We start from the raw sequence: 22,662 nt of genomic DNA, 5'->3' as shown, positions 1-22,662 counted from the left end.
ACAAATTCTGCTGTTATCGAAATGCAACACAGAACTGTATTGCATAAGTCATCAAAACATGAGTAGTCTTTTTGTTGTGGTGTGATTGGCATCTCGGCCTGTCCTTTTTTAATCTCCCTCTTTGTGTCGGACCAATGGGATGTTTTCTCCAGTGTCCCGACCCATCGCAGAGGTCAGATCGGGAGTGTGTGTTTAGCTTGTCGTCACTAGTGGAACACCATTCAGCTCTCTAAAAAACAGCCATGGCCACACGCCACTTCTATTATTCCAAAAACCAGTTCGGTTTCATTTTTCCCTTTCTCTCTCTGGAACTCTCTGAAACACTCACAATGGAAAGCAGTCATTTAAAACCACGAGAAGCCAGAGGACAGATAATGTATCGAGGCTTTGCGGTGCACAGGTTGCGAGTAGGGCCTGTCACCTGAGGTCAGGTTCACCGCTTAAGCTGCTTACTTCACCAGCAACATGTGTTCAGAAACCAGACCGAACTCCACCAGAGAACATTTTCATCTGCGGGTCAAGATCAAGCAACTTATAGTGCATAAATTGGTGGTGTTAGCAATGCCAATGTCATGGGTTCGGGATTTCTATATAATATATTCCCCAAATATATTGTAGATTGCTTCAGATAAGAGCATTTGGCAAATGCATAGATGCAAATGCATTACATTCACTGAAAAAAAAAACTATTTTCACTCAAAAATTGCTAGTATTTTCTTTGTATTTTTGTCTTAAAAATATCTAAACATTCTTAAATCAAGATCCAATTACTTGAGAAGCAAAATGACTTCTTGTTTTATGAAAAATGTATCAAGTTTATGCTTAAAACAAGAACAAATATCTGCCAATGCGGTCAGAAAAATAATGTAGTTTTATCGTTGAATTAAGTTGATTTTTCTGACCCCAATGGAAGATATTGTTAGTTGCAAGTATAAACTTGCTTAATTTTGATGGTTTTTTTCAGAAAACAAGACTTAATATATCTGAAGTCATTTTGCATTTCAAGTAAATGATGATGATGAATCTTGATTTAAGAATGTTTAGATATTTTTTACTGAAAAAAAAAAAAAAAACTTATGAAGAAAAAAAAATTAGAAGTTTAAAAATCTTGAAAAACACTAGAATAATCTCCAATTATTTACAACTTCTAATTTTTTTTACAAGGCAGCACTATAACCAAACCTAAGCGAGTGTTCACATTGGCCGTGATTTAAAGTGACTGATCATTCATGTTTAATGAGAGTTGACGAATTGAGTTGACTAGAGTGTGAGCAACTCATTTGCACAAAGTTAAACTCAGATTATTCCAGTTCAAAGTGAACTCTCAACACAATATTTTGATGACTGAGTTCAGTCATATAAACAGTATAAAGAGCAGTTTAAACAGCTTTGATTATAAAGGGAACATTCGAGTTCTGTCATATTATGTCACTTGCAGTGAGAAGAACCAAGTGCATGTGCAAAACTCAACATCATGATGCTATGTGTTTGCTAAGGTGATCTGAGTGTTTTTAGTGTGTTTTTAGGTGATTACATCTATGCATTCAGCAGACGCTTTTATCCAAAGTGACTTACATTGCATTCAAGGTATACATTTGATCTGTTGACGCATTTCCAGGGAATCTAACCTAAGATCTTGCATCTCAATCGTTGCATGTTTTTTTGTCCGTTTTATGGTCTACCAAGTGAAGTGAATTAGTTAGAAAAGCCGCCGCAGGATTTGATGTTTGCAGCACAAACTGAAGTTTAATAGCGTTAAAGGTTTGTTTAAATCACCTAAATATGAGCAACAATGATGCTTTATTTAGCAAACACCACAGCGCTGATTCAATAAACACATCTAAATGCATTAAAACAAAATTATTCTGTAATATTGTACACTGTAAAAAAAATTGCTGCCTTCAATTTTTCACTGTAAAAAGTGTTTAGTTCACTTACTTAATCATTTTAAGGCAACGGGTTTACTCAATTTTTTTAAGTAAATAAACTTAATGCTTAATTGAAAAAATTAAGTTATGTGAACTTGACAATTCCACATTACTTAATTTTTTTTGATTAAGCATGAAGTTTGTTTACTTAATAATTTTAAGGTAACAGGTTTCCTCAATTAAAGTTAAGTCAACTGATCACTTTTTACAGTGTACAACTTGGATTTTTAAGTCATTTCAACTTAAATTACATTAAATGACAAAAAAAATGAGTTGAATCTTGTATAACTATAAAAAAAAGTTATAAATTGCTTAACTTATTTTGATGAGTATGAGCAATATAAAAACATATGTTGTCATAACTTATTGATCATATAATTTTTTACACTTTTTAACAATTATGTTAAAAAGTGTGTTATAGAGGTACTCTTGCATAATATGCATTTCTACTATAGTGTACGTACACTAAATGCATATTATGCAAGAGTACAGCCTGTATAACACACATTTTTTTCTCTCCTCTTCTGTTATTCAATATGTTCACTATGATGGGGTACGGTCGGGTCACATTTAATCTGAGCTTGATTACTTATGTCACTCTATAAGTATGTGTGTATGTTCTCACTCCTCCAGTGTACAATCGGCTTTCCTCTCCGCTTTCCCACCTGGCCAGACGAGTGTGTGTGTGTCTCACGGCGCTCGACCGAGACCAACACAAACAGAACATTAGCCTGGAGACGAAGGGCCTGATTGCGTGTGGTGATGATGGAGAACCTGTGAGAGACGCACAACAAACAGCCTCTGATTAATAAAATACACGTTATTCCCGTCCTGCTCCAGCTCTCGCTCTGATTGCTGCTTGAAATGAAATGTGCGGCTACCAAAAAAGGCTGTTAGAAATGTAACTCAGGTTCTGTTGTCCATTGGGCTTATAGTGTTTAAAGCACAATTACTATCATTTTTCTTGTTAAAAATGAGTTGGTATGCTTGTATCATTTTCTCCAATCTTGGCAATGAGCTTCCCGAAAACCTGACCAACATGTTTCCGAAGACTCTTGACACTGTTAATCATTCCACATAACACGATAACCATCTACTTTGCAGATGAAATGTGATTCAAATTGACTCATTGCCTCAATGCCCGCAGATTTTACTTTACAGATTATGAGGTGCGACGATTCTGCCACAATTCAAAAGTCACAGTCAAATGCATCTGCAAAGTGGAAATGAAGGTCGGGAAAGTTGGCAGGGTTGCCAGGTCTGCGTAACAAAACCAGCTCAATGTGGTCAAAACAAAAGTAGATAAAAATCAGCCCTATCCCAAATATTAAAACTCAAAATATGCCTCCCATTCCTAAAATATGCATGCACTTTCTGCATTAGGCTACACACAATTCACTGTATATTAGTATTAGTCCTCACAAAACACATCATCCAGCACAGTTCATTGTTAGAATGTAACATCTCAATGTATTTTTCCCTGTAACTCGACACCCATGCCTCATTTAGTATGCACGGTTCTATGAATATGCAAATGAGCCCCACCTCCACTCACTCACTCAGAGATCCACTCGTTGACGATCACACGTTGATCTGATTGGTTACAAGGTAGTTTGTGACATCAGAAACACCGGAGAAAATACTCAGCAATGGTGTCGACTTATGAATTTACACATGGTTTGTTTTAAAGCATATTAAAAACACCACATGGACATATAAACAACATTAAATCCTTGATTTTCAACACAGGGGGACACAGGTAGCCCAATTCTGCGGGAAAACCACAGACTTGGCAACCCTGGTGAATCATGTTCCAAAAAGACTGAGAACATTAAGAAAGTAATTATTTTACATATTTAAACACCTGTGTTGCCTTCTTGCTCATAACTGTCAGTTTGCGTATATTGTAACATGTTGAAGTGTAAGGTGCAAACACAGGAAATGACATCGCCCTGACCTCATAACGCACACAATCCTCTGATGTCTGCTCTGCTTTTCTTGGCTCTGTCGGGTCAGACACGGGGAACTGCAAACAGCCTTGTTATTATTTCATTACATTTCATCTACTGATGTTTTTATAGAGCAGATATGTGATGGTTCTTTTACAAATATTAATTTGAGGATTTGGTGTCAGGCTAAGCAGATTTAGATGGGCGTCTCGTTCTGTTGTGTTTAAAGTCCCCCTGTAGTCAATAATTTTATCCCTTAAAAATCATCTTTGATCATAAAAATTACATATTTAAATGTTTTTTCCTTGGAAAAATAATGTCTTCATGCCTTAAAATATCTTGAGTGTAACTCGACACCCTTGCCTCATTTAGTATGCGCGGTTCTATGAATATGCAAATGAGCCCCGCCTCCACTCACTCACTCACTCAGCTCAGAGATCCACTGGTTGACGATCACACGTTGATCTGATTGGTTACAAGGTAGTTTGTGAAGTCAGAAACACCAGCGATTTCAAAGCGTGTTTTTGAGACTGTCTTTGGTTCACTGCAGTTTTAAGGAGGAAATACTCAGCAATGCTGTCGACTTATGAATTTACACATGGTTTGTCTTAAAGCATGTTAAAAACACCACACAGACACATAAACAACATTAAAAGCTGGATTTTCACCACAGGGGGACTTTAAAGTTTGCATGAAATAGGAGTTGATAGGATTTCTTCCCTATTTAGTGAAACACTTCTCGGATGAGAAAAACTGTAGGGCGGGGCTTGATTGTGTCTGTGGGCAATTGATTGGACGGTTGTGGTTTGCTATTGGTGGATCTCATGTGAGTGACAGGTTCCTCCGCCCACGTCATCAGAGAAGAGAAGAGATGTCGCTGTTATTCTGATTCAAGATTACGAGGCACATGAAAATTACGTGCACAGAAAAGTCATTTATAATAAATAGGCCTACGGTAATATTTCATGGAAAAACAAGAATTGTCTATTTTGATTTTATGAACAGCACAGTTGGTATTGAGTGTTTGACAGCGTGCCATTCTCTTCCTTTGGAAAGTGCTGGATCTGAAATTACTTTCAATTATTAAACGCGTAGACAGCAAGTAATTACTATCAGTCATGGGCTGATCCTGTTACCAGATCGCTCTTATAGTTCCTCCTATGCTTTGAATCCAAACAAACGCGGTCGCACAATGGAGCTCGGGATCGGGTTTCTCCGTCACGGACCGGCCACCGTTCCCGTTATGACACCGGATCCGTCTTCATCTTCTCACTCCTGTCTCCGCATTTCAATAATGCATTCACATATCATTCTCCTTCCAAAAATCTCGGCCTTTGATCTAACAGGTCTTTCAGGCCCGTGATGCAATAGAAAATAATCCGGTCCAAGCCTTTTGATCCTCGTCCGGATTATGTTGCTGATTTCGTTCCCGTTTCCTACTATATATCTCTCGCTGCCTCGGAATAAGTGAAGATGATGATGGGCCTGTGAAAGCTTTCCGGATCCGTTTTAAGACATAATAGCTGTTGTCAAAGCAGGAATGGAGCCAAAAACACAATGACACAAACAGCATCCAGAACTTGAATCACAAAGCGGCTTGCTGTTCTGCCTTAGTTTGTTTAGTTAGTCATATCAAACTTTGTGACCTATTCACTACTGGTTATTGTCTGCTGTTGTAAGAGAGATTAATAGATACCGTAGGCCATATGTAAAGCTGATAGGTATGAAAGCCTGTTTTCACCACAGAGTAGGCTAAAAGATAAAAAAGGTAATTGCGAGTTTACATCTCACAATTCTGACTTTTAAAAATAAAAAGTCAGAACTGCGTGATATAAAGTCGCAATTGCGAGTTATAAAGTCAGAATTGCGAGTTATAAAGTCAGAATTGCGTGATATAAAGTCAGAATTGCGAGTTATAAAGTCAGAATTGTGTGTTATAAAGTCAGAATTGTCTGATATAAAGTCAGAATTGTGTGTTATAAAGTCAGAATTGCGAGTTATAAAGTCAGAATTGCGAGTTATAAAGTCAGAATTGCGAGATATAAAGTCAGAATTGCGTGTTATAAAGTCAGAATTGCGAGATATAAAGTCAGAATTGCGTGTTATAAAGTCAGAATTGCGTGTTATAAAGTCAGAATTGCAAGTTATAAAGTCAGAATTGCGAGATATAAAGTCAGAATTGTGTGTTATAAAGTCGCAATTGCGAGTTATAAAGTCGCAATTGCGAGTTATAAAGTCAGAATTGTGAGATATAAAGTCAGAATTGCGTGATATAAAGTCAGAATTGTGAGTTATAAAGTCAGAATTGCGAGATATAAAGTCGAAATTGCGAGTTATAAAGTCAGAATTGCATGATATAAAGTCAGAATTGCGAGTTATAAAGTCAGAATTGCGAGATATAAAGTCAGAATTGCGTGTTATAAAGTCAGAATTGCGTGATATAAAGTCAGAATTGCGAGTTATAAAGTCAGAATTGTGAGATATAAAGTCGAAATTGCGAGATATAAAGTCAGAATTGCGAGATATAAAGTCGAAATTGCGAGATATAAAGTCAGAATTGTGAGATATAAAGTCAGAATTGCGAGATATAAAGTCACAATTGCGTGATATAAAGTCAGAATTGTGTGTTATAAAGTCGCAATTGCGAGATATAAAGTCAGAATTGCGAGATATAAAGTCGAAATTGCGAGATATAAAGTCAGAATTGTGAGATATAAAGTCAGAATTGCGAGATATAAAGTCAGAATTGCGTGATATAAAGTCAGAATTGTGAGTTATAAAGTCAGAATTGCGAGATATAAAGTCGAAATTGCGAGTTATAAAGTCAGAATTGCATGATATAAAGTCAGAATTGCGTGTTATAAAGTCAGAATTGCGAGATATAAAGTCAGAATTGCGTGTTATAAAGTCAGAATTGCGTGATATAAAGTCAGAATTGCGAGTTATAAAGTCAGAATTGTGAGATATAAAGTCGAAATTGCGAGATATAAAGTCAGAATTGCGAGATATAAAGTCGAAATTGCGAGATATAAAGTCAGAATTGTGAGATATAAAGTCAGAATTGCGAGATATAAAGTCACAATTGCGTGATATAAAGTCAGAATTGTGTGTTATAAAGTCGCAATTGCGAGATATAAAGTCAGAATTGTGAGTTATAAAGTCAGAATTGCATGATATAAAGTCAGAATTGCGAGTTATAAAGTCAGAATTGCGAGATATAAAGTCGAAATTGCGAGTTATAAAGTCAGAATTGTGAGTTATAAAGTCAGAATTGCATGATATAAAGTCAGAATTGCGAGTTATAAAGTCAGAATTGCGAGATATAAAGTCGAAATTGCGAGATATAAAGTCAGAATTGCGAGATATAAAGTCAGAATTGCGAGATATAAAGTCAGAATTGCGCGATATAAAGTCAGAATTGCGAGATATAAAGTCGAAATTGCGAGTTATACATCAAATTTAAGTTAAGAAGTTGAAGTTCAAGTTTAAGTTAGCAGAACTGGCAGATTTAAATTTTGTACTCATACATTTTAATGGCTCTTAACTTGAACATTTTGCATATTCAAACCCGACATAACAGAAACTCTTCTAAATTAGCATAGCAAAGCATTAAACACTACTAAATCTCTCATTTCACATTAAATTTTGCACAAAAACCCCCATAATATAACACTTAATTTTAGCATTCACCCTCACTTTTGAGTGTCATGGCAAAGCATGCTGGTAAGTTTGTCTAAATTTAAGTTCATAAAACTCAACAATTGAACAATTTAGATTACTTAAAAAGTGTCAGTTTCGTGAACTCAAAAGAAAGTTCTGAATACTCATGAAAGTTAATTTGATTTATTCATTCATTCATTCATTATTTATTTGTAAAGCACATTTAAAAACAACCTATGGTTGACCAAAGTGCTGAACAGGACAGAATAATCAGTACAAGGGCAATACAATATAATAGAATTGCAAGAGCAATCGATACAATTACAAGCAATAGAATAAATAATACATTAAATATAGTACATTTGAAGGTTAAGAAAGTGCATTAAGGATCCACATTAAGAAAGTGTTTTTTAAGCTTTGATTTGAAAGTGGCAAATGACGAAACTGTTCTGACTGATAGTGGTAGGCTATTCAATAATTTGGGGCCTGCTACTGCAAAAGCTCGGTCACCTCGATGTTTCAGATCTACGCACAGAGAGCAATCCAGGTTACTAGACCTAAGTGACCTGGGTGGGTTATGGTAGTGTAATAAGTCAGATAAATTTAAAGGTGGGGTTTGTGATTCTCTTTTTTGTCCATTTTTTTCAAAATCACTTGAAATCCTATTCCTAACCCACTTACAGCCACTGAGTTAGAAGCACTGAAATGAAAATTAAGCAATTTAATCATCTGTGGAACAGGCAGGACTCGAAAAACTCCAGCCAATCATTTCCAAGACCACCTAGAATCATTGGACAGTAAGTTCGTCAATCAAACGGTCGTACCATACCCCCCTCCCCCCATCCCCCTCGCACACACACACACACGGGTGGAGTCAGGGCCAGCGTTGGAGGAAAGAAGGTAGGACCATTTGAGTTGTGTATTTTCAAAATCTGCTGGCCGTTTTGCAAATCCCATACCCTACCTTTAACTAATTTGTTTAATTTGAGTTTGCCCTACTCAAACCAATTATTTTGAGCGTTAGGGTTTACAGTAGAAAAAGTCTAATTAATTTTAGCGAATCAATTTATTCAGAAAAATATATTTTTTCCAGTGCAGCATTTCACATTTTCTTCTGTGTAGTGAAATATCAGTTTGATACTGTGAGTCTGATCAAGATTCTCAAAGTTTTATGCCAAATAAATACTGATCTGATGCACACACAAAAAAACATTTCATCAAATATTTTAAATAAATTTGATAGAAGAGTTAAATATTTTAAAAGATATTTCCCCATGAATAGCTTCAACGTGATCATTCAATAACAATATAATATGATTTGTTAATTTTTATAATGAGTAATGCAGTATTCTAACATTATTTTTAAAAGAAGCTGTGATAATTTTCCTTGTATGATCGATAAACTTCAATACTGATTCATTTATCAGCAATAATCCATAACCAGCTCATATATGCAAATACCTGCACCAAAAGATTTTCTGCATTTCCCATCAGCCTCTCTGCTTTATAGTTTGTTCATAGCGTCACATTTACATAATAATGATGTTAGTGGATTTCAGACGCATTATTCACCGTTTCCTAATGTTTTATTTTTCTCGGAATCTCTCTAAATACGCACATAAATTCACACGGGAGAGAAATGGTCTGGTGTTTAATATGACTGACTGCCATAAAAAAAGCATAAAAACCATAATCAACCTCCTGACAGCATAATGCACGTTTGTGAAAAATCTCTCGTTTTTTAATGCAGACATCCAGTGCATTGCCATGACCTTATTTAATCCACTGGCAGATGATTCTTCTGTGGTTTAGGCCCATATGCAGAGACGACCCGCGTGTAAACCCCTCTTAATTAAAGGAAAGTAAACCCCCTGGTGCTTTGACCTATTTCTGTACCCCATTGTTCACATGGCACTCAGATTCTGGCCTTCACTGAACACAGTGTTGTTGCTTTGCTTGAAGGAACTATTTTAAATTATAAATCAGGCCGGAACCTTGTATCTTCATTTTCCCCCATAAATCATTACTACTGGTCACCTTTTACGTATATACGTGGGTTTTGCATATATCTAACCAATGAAAAGTATTCAAAAGAGCTTGTGACTGAACCTCGAAACTCCATTGGCTGCTCAAACTGTCAGTCAAACCTCATAACTCCGCCCCTCCTCTACTGTGAATGCAGTCTGGAACGTCTATGCTTGTTTGCAATGCAGGGTAAATAAACGACTGGAACTTAATTTTTTTTTTTATTCTTCATCGGAATGGTACGAAACTTGCTAAAGGTTTTGGCACTTTCTATGTGAACACACACATAAAATAAATTCATCTACATGATTTGAACAGGTTAAATGCTCCAGAAAGAAAATAGTCACACTTGTGCTTCTCGCGGTCAAAAATTAACGCATTGGAAATTAATTTCCAAATGAAATGAAAGCTCATTTTTTGAGATATCAGGCTCAAATTTTGAACACAACTTGTTTAGATTTATGGCTTTGATTTTCTCACCATTTTAGAGTAAAACATGTTTTTGTTAGTATTACTATAGTAACAGTAAATAGTATTTTTGCACATTTTTTCATAACAATAAACATAAATTTCTGTAACTTTTTAAAAGTTTTGTTCACTTCAGCAATAATCTGCCAAGTGTCGTCTTTGAAAAGAGATCAAACTGAAATCTAAAGCATTCAAGATTTACCACAGTTTAAGTTGGAAATTTAATTTTCAGGTCTATGCTCAAAAAGTGAATAAATGGATTATAAATACAGTGTAAATATAATTTAGTAGCATAAAATCCCCTAAAAATACAAAATATTAAATAAAAAACATTATCGAACTAAAATATAGTACATTAATTTCATTGAAATTTTTTTTACCAACACGAGGAGCACCAGAGGGTTAAATATAAGTACAGTGTTTTCTTTACTCAAGGTTAATGTTTCATGTATTTGAGGAGCAGAGAGAAGTGTTTTTCTGCACAGCACAAATGACAAATTAATATGAGCCATATTGCATTACTGCAATCATGACTTTAGTTCATTTTTACAAACAGAGTTCAAATGATCATCTGTGTAAATGAACTACCGGCTGCAGATGCTTAATTTGTTTTGCACCGGAACGTTATTTTAACGCTTTCCGCCGCGCTCAGATCTGCATCTGTTGTTGTGTCTCTGTGTGAGAGCTTATGTGCAGAGTAATCAGTGGCTAATGTAAGATAGATGTGAAGGTATAGATGCGTATGTGGGGGTCAGGATTGGTGAATAGAGATTATAGACCCTCTAAATGCCAGATTAAGATTATCACTGCATTTCTGATTCTACTGAAGCAAGAAAATAAACCGTACAGGCTACAGATGTTAGTGGGTCAGGACCAGATGCAGGTTTTAGGCTCAAAGCATCTGTCAGATATGATCTAATACATGTGTAGACAGGTTTATGCAAGCCCCTCCTTCTGAAAAGCACACTGTGCTCTGATTGGTCGACTGGAGCAGTGTGTTGTGATTGGTCGAGCGCTTTGAGCGTGTTTGGGGAAATTATGTTTTGAATTTGAAAGAGTCCGAACTACGGAGTTACTCTTCACTTGTTTAACTGCAGGAGAGAAGGTCTTTTAGTGTGGAAGCTTGTTTCCGCCACAAAATAAAACATTTTAAAAGATAATTGCGAGTTTATGTCTCGCAATTCTGACTTTATATCTCACAATTCTGACTTTATATCTCACAATTCTGACTTTATAACACACAATTGTGACTTGATATCACACAATTCTGACTTTATAACACACAATTCTGACTTTATAACACACAATTCTGACTTTATATCACACAATTGTGACTTGATATCACACAATTGTGACTTGATATCACACAATTCTGACTTTATAACACACAATTCTGACTTTATAACAAATAATTCTGACTTTATAACACGCAATTCTGACTTTATAACACACAATTCTGACTTTATAACTCGCAATTGCGACTTAATATCTCACAATTCTGACTTGATATCACACAATTCTGACTTTATAACAAATAATTCTGACTTTATAACACACAATTCTGACTTTATAACACACAATTCTGACTTTATAACACGCAATTCTGACTTTATAACACACAATTCTGACTTTATAACTCGCAATTGCGACTTATATCACACAACTCTGACTTTATAACACAATTGTGACTTTATATCACAATTCTGACTTTATAACACACAATAGCGACTTTATATCACACAATTCTGACTTTATAACACACAATTGCGACTTTATATCACAATTCTGACTTTATATCTTGCAATTGTGACTTAATATCACACAATTCTGACTTTATAACTCGCAATTGTGACTTTATATCACACAATTCTGACTTTATAACACACAATTGCGACTTTATATCACACAATTCTGACTTTATATCTTGCAATTGTGACTTAATATCACACAATTCTGACTTTATAACACGCAATAGCGACTTTATATCACACAATTCTGACTTTATAACACACAATTGCGTCTTTATATCACACAATTCTGACTTTATAACACGCAATTGCGTCTTTATATCACACAATTCTGACTTTATAACACGCAATTGCGTCTTTATATCACACAATTCTGACTTTATAACACGCAATTCTGACTTTATAACACGCAATTCTGACTTTATAACACGCAATTGCGACTTAATATCACACAATTCTGACTTTATAACACGCAATTGCGTCTTTATATCACACAATTCTGACTTTATAACACGCAATTGCGTCTTAATATCACACAATTCTGACTTTATAACACGCAATTGCGTCTTTATATCACACAATTCTGACTTTATAACACGCAATTGCGACTTTATATCACACAATTCTGACTTTATAACACGCAATTCTGACTTTATAACACGCAATTCTGACTTTATAACACGCAATTGCGACTTAATATCACACAATTCTGACTTTATAACACGCAATTCTGACTTTATATCACACAATTGCGACTTTATATCACACAATTCTGACTTTATAACACGCAATTATGACTTTATAACACGCAATTCTGACTTTAAAACACGCAATTGCGACTTAATATCACACAATTCTGACTTTATAACACGCAATTCTGACTTAATCACACAATTTTGACTTTATAACACACAACTGCGACTTTATTAAAAAAGTCGCAATAACCTTTTTTATGTTTTATTCTGTTTTGGAAACAAGCTTCTATATTTTAGATTTTAAAATATGACACTTTATCTTTAAAGTTATTTGATGGGCTTGTGAATACATTGTAAATGGTAAATGGACTGCATTTATATAGCGCTTTCACAGACCGCAGACATTGTGAAGCCACCTATCAAGTAAAGTACTGTTTTAACTACATCACGGACACACATTATCAAAAGCAGAGTGTGATCCATTTAATCGTAGCACATTAGTACAGAATATTAAAAATGAACTTCATACTTCAAATACAACGTAATTATCACTGAACTTCTGAGCACATTTATAAAGGGCATAATTCAAAAACTAAAGTCTTGCAGTTTTAAAAGTATTCTTCATTTCTGAAGAATGTGTGTAATAATGTATGAATGGAGGGGTTTGAAAGCAGGTTCTGGAAGATGCTTTTCTGCAGATCAATGATCAGAAACACACGTCAACATCACAGAGAATATGCTGACAGATCTCGTACTGTACGTGTCAGAAGAGATGAACGAGAGCTACAAACTCTCACACAAACATGCAAGAATGCATGAACGAATAAATGGTAAACTAGCAAAAACTCAGATAAATGCATTTCAAACCAAAAAACAAGGAGATTAAAGTAAAAACAAACATTTTTGATTTACTATTTAACCCAAAAAAAAAATCTTTATATATATATATATATATATATACATAAATATTATAAAATTATAGGCCTAAATAAAAATTTACTGCTATTAAAAATAAACAATAAAATAAAAAAATACATATATATATTAAAATGTAATTAAATACTACTTTATTATAGTAACTATTAATATATATATATACAGTATATATATATATATATATATATATATATATATATATATAATTCTAATCATATATAAAATTATATATAACATAATTATAATAATATAATTGTATTATAATTTAATTAATCTCTAAGAATTTAAAATGTATAATATATACATTTATAAATAATATATATAATAAATTTAAAATATATAAATATAATCAATCTAAATAAAAATTAAAAATACTACTTTTACTACGATTAAAATATACAATAAATAAACAAATAGATAAATAAATAAATAAATAAATAGGCATAAATAAATAAATAGGCACAACAAATACAATACTAAATAAATAAACAGAATATACACACACGTACACCCACCCACACACACATATATGTGTGTGTGTGGGTGTACGTGTGTGTGTATATATTCTATTTATTTTTATACAGTCCACTACGGCTTCAGAAGCATTACTGAATGGCTGTGTGTAATTTGTCACGATGTGCTGATGCTCGTGACTCCATTAGTGACACATGTTAGAAAAACAAGCAATATCACATGTTTGTGGTATTAAAAAAACCTTTAAGAGAATTATGATGCACTTTCACAGAGTTCCATTGTCATATTTGCGGGCTGAGCTCATGCATCAATTAAAGGAATAACTGATGAGAGTCGGAGCATAAAGTGCAGGAGCGATGCCAAGATTCATCAGATGTTTGACAGAAGTAAGAATCTGTGTTATGTGAATTTTGCTCATTTGCGGATCATGTTTCGTTCCGTTCCATGACATCTAAAAGGCCGTGTTGATGCAGGAAAGAGGAAGTTCAGATCAGGCTAAATCAGATTGGCATGAACAGCTCTGGTTTTAATTAGATATATCTCTGCTGGCGTCCTGACAGAAGCCGCACATCTACTGGAAACCCTCCACCAGCATCTTCCTCTTTACTCTATTAACATTCCTGATGAAAGTTTGATGTAGTACAGAGGCACAAATCGTCCTCTCGTTTCATACTGTCCCCTTCCGTCCCGGCCGCTCCGTCTCCCAGTCTCATTACATTACGCTTTCACTCTAAAAGAGAAGCCAGATATTCTCTCGGAGGCTGGAAGGCAATTTGCTCCTTGCATGAACCAATTTTGATTTAATATCCAGCATCAATGACCTCGCAGTGTCAGCCTCAGCCTGACGCACATTCAACTCAAAACTGAAACGTTCCTTCTCAATCTGGAAAACTGTAATCTGATTGGCCGGCTTCGAGTAAAGAGACCCACGTTTAGTTTATCAGAGATATAATGTCATGTCTACAACTCATTTTGATCACTGGATGCGGGTAAACAAGATATCCATGAGAGGAACTGTATATTGAGGGCAGAAAGTCATATTTCTACTCCCAAAAGTTGAGATGACATCAAAAGTTGAGATGACATTTTAAAATTTTGTCAATTCAAATGCATTGGGCAAATCAATTGGATAAACACAGTAAATTAAAGGGGTCATGAACTGGCTTTTTTCATTTTTTTAAATTGTTGTCTGAGGTCAATTTATGAAGTTCGCTTGGTTTTTACATTCAAAAACATCAAAATGAATAAGTAATAGGCTATTTTCTACCCTGGTTTTGAGCATAGCTCCTGAAACGCTCGGTTCTGAAACTTACAGGATATTCTTATAGTATGATGACCTCTTATATGTCAAAAGCTCAAGGAAAATTTGATTTCTCAGTTCATCACTCCTTTAAGTCTAGTTTACTAAAATTGCTTTTTTTCTCCTGTATAACCATTGGCGGCCGTGTTATTTTAGTACTATTATAATTGTCATTAATATTTTGAATCAGTTTTTACTTTTTTTTTATTAAGGTTTTAGAAATTTTGTTGTGTGTTTTGAATGTGTAAAAACATTCATTTTCTCCAAATGATTTTGAACGATAACTTGTAAACCTTTAAAGATAGACGGACTATGTGTCACGTTAACTAAAGAAAACTAAGGGAGAGGACTCAAGTGCAGAAAGAATGATTTATTAAATAAAAGAAACATAAAATGAAACAAAAACCCACAAGGGGGAAAACATGATAACAAACAAAACAACAACTTCAAAAACAACACATACCGGGGTTTCACAGGAGAGCGGGAGACGTAAACAAGACAACGATCCGACAAAGACTGCAAACACAAAGGAACTTATAAAAGGGAAAAATCAGGCAGATAATGAGGGAACAACAGGTGGGACAAATGAAACCAATAATGAGATAACAAGGAGGGTGGGGTCAAAACAGAGACAGGAACACAAACACCACATGTGCTACACAAGACAGGACAGGCATGTGACATGAGGTTGTTAATCGATGGTATTTGCTTCTGTTGAAGCCGTCAGCCCACATTATTTCAGCTTATTTTTAAAATAGTCGTGTTTAATAGTGGAATTTCTGGTGAAAAACTATATTACCCATGATGCTGTATAGAAAATCCCACCAATCAGAGAGCAGAGCCCTTTAGCTCCGCCCACTCCCATGAAGTCAATCTCTCTACGCTCTTAAAATACTTCAATGTTGGTATATATATTTTGATATGCATATTTTGCAATGAATATTTATTGTTTTTACACATATAATCAACATTTTTAAATGAGTAGATTTATATTTCTCCATCATTTTAAATTGGATTATGCTGTTCGCAATGCTTCTTGGGATTGTAGTTCTTTCCCTCACTTAAAGTCCTTTGTCTTTTTATCCGATTTTCAAAAACGTTTTTTGCCTCAAATAAAAGTTTGTAATGCTTTGATTCACCTCGTATCTGCTTGGTTTAGTTCATGACTTTAGAATCCCTATGTGAAAAATAAATGGAGAAAATACTTCTGGAACTAGCAAAAAGGGGGCGGGGACTGTTGCACTATTACTGTGGCTTGCTAAATACTTGATTCTGATTGGCTGACAGATGTTGCATATTTTTAACAGCACGACTATTTGTTGGCAACATTACAGTTCAACCTCACTTTGTCAAATTCTCAGAACTTGAATAAAAATGACTTTTTTTTTTTTACAAAGTTATATTTGATATCTAAGGAAAGCACAGCAATAGATGCCTCACCATCCGCCCTGAAATACTGTAACAAAATGAAGATCTAATAATAATGTGAATGTCATGAATGAGATTCTCACTCTCTCACACACACACCTTGTTCAGTGTCGCTTAATCAAACAGTTCTCTAAAAATGTGTATGCAAGATGCTTCACTAGTGCAACCAGAGCTGAGAAGAACAGAGTCAGATCTATAACTAATAGCTCGTTATGCGAGGGCGCTTTCTCTTTCAGAGATCTAAGAGCATTTGATATGATGAATGATTAAAAATGCATATCATAAAGTGCTGGTCGGTTATCGGACGGCATAAAACAAGAGCGTACAGTGAGTGCATCAGAAGTGAGTTTCAGTGCAGCTTTCCTCATGCTCTTAGCCAAACCATTAATATTGCCGAGATGGAAGGAACTCCAACACGACGGATTTGAAATGTCCTCTTTTTCTTAAAGTTAGAGAACATTAAACGCTCTATAAGAGGCTTGTCTGACCAGTCTAATAAAGCTTGCGTGCCCTTTTAAGCAATATGTCATGGAACATGTTTTATTGTCTGATCTAGAATTAATCTGATTTCCAGCATTCATTTTCAGTTACATTTTCTTTTATCATGCATACTGTGAACTTTCATAGTTTTGCTAAGCCACACTTCTATTTACCTTTTTTTTTGGTATAATTATTTAAGATGATTTTGTCTTTTGTTTTGCTTTGTTTTCTTTGTTTTAATATTGCCTTGAAACTCATAAATAAAGTATAGAAAAAAAAAAGTGAGTTTCATCTGTTGATGCCAATGAAAATACAGTTCTGTTCTATTCTGATTGTGATGCATTGAAGATTTAATGCATGCAATGCATGTTTGGAATTCTATTATTTGAATAACTTGCATTGAGTCTAATTATTAATATTATAGCTAATTTCCTGTTTGCATGAGTAAATCGTTCGACATGTTTATTAGCTCTTGGTTGCATGTCACTCAGTGAGGTTTTGTGAATATACACTTGTGCTAATAGCACCTTTCCCGTCACTGGTCATGTTTGAATTGTTTTTAAACTGGTGGGTGTGGCCTATTATTGTCTGGTAACCGTGGCGACGGAGAGGCGGGCAGAAGCATTAGGCCTCTGGAGTCCATCATGTCAGATCTTATATCTGAGCATGACGTTAGTGGCGACAGACAGGCTGTCAGTCCACAAGAGCAAGCGCTCGGAGAACAGTTGAAGGACACAGGCATGAGGGTTTAGCGCACTATAGAAATCCTGCTTTTGCAACAATACAAAGTACTGCAATTTGAGTCAGACGGAGGTCTTAAATGCACGTCAATGAAAACTCACAAAAACCTAACAGTAGTGGCGTTTACCAAGTCAAGCAGTGCTGTGCTCATACTTTGATAACACTACATATTAAACTTCCTCATGCAACTACCAGCATTTGTGCTACAGATATTAATATTTTCGCCTGGCCAACAATAAAATAGGTTAAAAAAAATCTCACAGAGTTGCATTGAATTGGGGAACTGAGCCGATATCAGAGACTCGAGGGTGAACGTAAAATAAACCATCAGAACACACTAGCAACCAGTGATGATTTAGTATTATTTATATATTATGTTGTGCAACAGTCGGTTCCGGAAGTATAAACTCCCTTAATTTTCTCCATAGGGAAATTGATTTCGAACGATAATTTATAAATCTTTAAAGACCGACTGTGAGCTACGAGGTTGTTAATTGATGGTATTTGATTCTGTTGAAGCCGTCAGCCCGCATTAATTCAGCGTATTTTTAAAATAGTCGTGTTTAACAGGTGAAAAAACTACATTACCCATAACTGTAGAGAAAGTTCCACCAATCAGAGAGTCGAAAAAAGCAACACACCCCAAAAGAGCTCTTTAGCTCCGCCTACTTCCATGTAATTGAGTAGCTCTCTCTATGCTCTCAAAATACTAAAATATATGTATATGCATATTTGCAAAAAAAATTAAATATATTGTTTTTATGCATATAATCAATATTTGAGTAGTTTTATATTCCTCCATAATTTTTTATTTAATTTATGCTGTTTGCCATGCTTCATGGGATTGTAGTTATTTTCCTCACTAAAGTCGTTATGTTTTTGTTTTGTTTTTTTGGCTTAAAATCTAAGTTTGTAGAGTTGTGATTCACTTTGTAGCTGATTGGCTTGGTTCATTGGTTCATGGCATATAACTCTTTAACAAAGACTATTTTAAAATCCCTATAGGAAAAATGAACGAAAAAAATACTTTCGGAACCAGTACCGCTGAAAAAGGGGACGAGCACTGTTGCACACTCAGGGCCCTATCTCGCACCCAGCGCAATTGACTCTGTACAGCGACACATGTGTCATTCCTATTTTGCACCCGACGCACAGCAGACTCTTCCCTCCACAGACGCACGTCGGTAAATTAGGGAATGAACTTACGCTCCCGGGGGCGGTTCAGCGAAAAGAGGAGGCGTGTTCCAGCGCAAACATTCCCTGGTGCTATTTTGCAGTTTCAGAAAACAATCCCGCCACTGACCAGGAGAAACCTCGTCTAAAGTCAGTGGCGTGTTGCGCATGATATTCATATGCTATTTTAAGGGCGCATGCTTGGCCATAATCAATGTAGCGAGTGCACAACGCGCATACACTTTGATTCTCTCATCTACACAGAAGCAGCAGTTCTCATTTTTGCAAATCATACATTATTACAATAGATAGATAGACAGTTTATTATAAAAGCATACATCTAGCTTACACATTTACCCAAATTATTATACGCCTGTTTAACCGAAGCTCATCTGGGTGTGTTTCTCCATCCCCAATGTCACTTCTCTGTGTTTTACGGCCCTGACGAGAACGTCGGTCTCCTCGGCTGTGAACCGCTCCTGGCAAATCCGCCGTTATAATAGCAATCCGCCATGGAACAAGCGCGCCTGCTCTTAAAGGGAATGTGAGATGACGCTCTGATTGGTTTATTTCACGTTACGCCCAAACCACACCTATGAGTAATGAAGCTACTTCAGACCAACACATTTTAGATTTGCGTCGGGCGCAAGAGTCATTTATCCCGCCGGTATAATAGCAACAGCGCCCGAGATCCGCCCACAAAGTTACTTGCGTTCCGCGCTTGATACTTGCGTTTCAGATCGTTAAAATAGGGCCCTATATATCACTGATCAAACTGAATGATATTTGGTCTCAATGTAGCTATAATATGTACATGACAGAATGATACACCAGGCTGTAGTTATAGGATCATGCAGAAACTTGGGAAATATGCTCTTATTTAGTTCTATCATCACCGTTTAGTGGCATTTTATGTTCCGGTAAAACTGAGGTCAAAACCTACTCATCTTGCTGGATCTGTCTGCAGCTTTTGACACAGTTATCCACCAGATCCTCCTGTCAACCCTCGTGACGAAGGGCATCTCGGGGACGGCACTCCGATGGTTCAGGTCTTACCTCTCAGTAGGTCCTTCAGGGTGTCGTGGGGGGGTGAGGCGTCTCAGACCCAACATCTAGCGACTGGAGTGCCTCAGGGCTCAGTGCTGGGACCGCTTCTCTTCTCCATCTACATGTCATCACTAGGATCTGTCATTCAGAAACATGGTTTTATCACTGCTCTTATGAAAGTAAAAATGTATGCAAAAACTGACACTTCAAATCAACATTTCAAACAAAAAAATTCTAAACCTTCACAAGTCTTTGAGGATGTCTAAATATATATGTATATATCCAAATCCACAACTTAATAAAAATAAGTGTTTATCTCTAAAAACAACTATACAGTTTATAAGCCTTTTTATATAGATAGTTACATGTACTGCGTTAGATTAAACTGGGAAGGGTCATAGCACTTGCATATTGTTGCCCTACTGTTAAATATAGAGATCTATAGGAATCTAGTGGTTACAGCACAGCATTCAAGTTTTTCTTTTTTTACTCCCAATTTTTTTTTAATCAAAAATTTGATTTTGAAAGCATTATCTCTATTTAAACATGAAATACTGCTTTAATTGAAAAGTAATTTTAAAAAAAAAGTTTTAAAAAAAATCTTTTTCAATGGGGAAAAATGTATCATAATTATTGCATAAATATGAATTAGTACCATGAAATTCTCTCAAAATTCAAAAGAAAAAAATATCACTGAACAAAAATATATTACATTGATTCTTACTGAAAATTAAAAAAAAAAGTTACATTTCAGGTGTTCCGTCGAACAACACAAGTTTGACTCCCAAATGAACAATACCAGAGAGTTAATCACAAATTAAGCACTGGACTCAACAGTCCTCCATTAACATCGCTCGGTCTGACGCGCGTCCCTCGTAGGATGCAGCCTCTGAATTAGTAAAAAATCTTTTTTGATATCACTGCCCCTACTAATTTCCAAGCTATACATTCTTTGACACGAGCAAAAAGTTCTGACCGGTGATCTCAGACTTTCCAATTCTCCTCTTCTGGCTCTCAGAACCAATGATCGGGTCTAAATGAGACGGGCCTCATCCGGTCACACTGTGGCTTCAGATCACATTAGTGACGCGAGCCCTGAACGAAGTCCTCGTTAACTCCGGCCACTGAGGCGTTTCGCCAGTCCCGACCCCGACTCGCTCAAGAAGATGAACAGACGAAACGCTCCACCACTCCTCTTATGGGCTCCGGTGTGCCCACATCACACACACTTCTGGAGCTGGACAAGCCTTAAAAGGAGGAAAACACTCCTGCGGTCCAGCGTTTATAGTGTGATATATCATCACACACACTAACTGGACTCTTAGTAGAGAAGCAGGAGTTTGTCTAATTCAGTAAAACCCTTCATAATAAAGTGTTTTTCAATATGCATTTTTAAAATTAAAATAAAGGTGCCGATAGAAGAACCATTTTTTGGTTCCCTATGGAACCCTTTCAGTGATCAGTTCTTAAAATAACTTTTTTTTTTTTTTTTTTGTGAAGAACATTTTAATAATCTAAAGAACCTTTTTCCATTATAAAAAATGCAATGGAAAGATTTCATGGATGTTAAAGGTTCTTCATGGAACCATAGACGCCTGTTTTGATACTGAGATGATTCACTGTCCAATGTATTTGGACACTGTCTGAATGTTCTTGTTACAAGGAAATAATACAGTATATCAGTCTTTCTACTTCAAAATGTTACTTGCCATTTCTTTGTGTAACTCTTTGTGAAATTTTCTATCAAAATGAAAATCATTTTATTCAAGTAAATCCAATACTCCAATTTTTTTCAGCACATTAAATAAAAATATGGCTAACACTTACAATAAAGTTCCATTTGCTAACATTTGTAAAATACTTCTAAAGCAATTATTATTTTATGTTAATTTCAACATTTGATCAAATCTTGAGGTTGCATCTGTTAATATTATTTAATAGACCTGAACTAACATGAATTCACAATGAACAGTTGTGTTTTTTATTAACAAACACTAGTGAAGATTAATAAATGTGTTCATTGTGAGCTAGTCAATGCATTAACTAGCCTTAATCTTATTGTTGATTAACAATTGTCCTGGCCTGTCTTGGGTTTTCTTTCTGGTTAAATAAAGGTAATAATGATTGTAAATTGTTTCTGAAATATCCAAGCAAGTGTAAAATATATTTCACATGTAAAATGTTTTTCAAAAATAGTTTTTTTTAGTTATTAATATTTGTGTGATTTCTGTTATTCTAAATCCCCCCAAACAGTTCGGAGAACAATAGCGTTTCACTTGCTTAAACAGATTTGCTATGTAAAAAAAGAGATATTATGTGAGATATTAATAATGTTACGTGGTGTTATGTGACTTCGCGGTCAAAGAAATAATCCGTCTGTCATGCTCTCTCTCTGAAGACCGTGTCCCAAAACGCTAAACCCGTAGAGGAAAAGTCTAACTATAGATTAACCCTCGACCCACAGCGCTGATAAACCTCCAGATCCATACAATCTTGACATGACAGAAAAAGCAGAGTTAAATTCCTTGAAATGAAAAATGAATCCTTTAAAACATCCCATCAGTAACTATTTCAAATACACTTAAAAAAAATGGATGCAATATAAGGCAG

This window comes from Abramis brama, assembly GCF_963993115.1.
Source record: "Abramis brama genome assembly, chromosome: 23".
Classification (NCBI taxonomy): Eukaryota; Metazoa; Chordata; class Actinopteri; order Cypriniformes; family Leuciscidae; genus Abramis; species Abramis brama.
Note: the sequence above shows the minus strand (reverse complement) of the source record.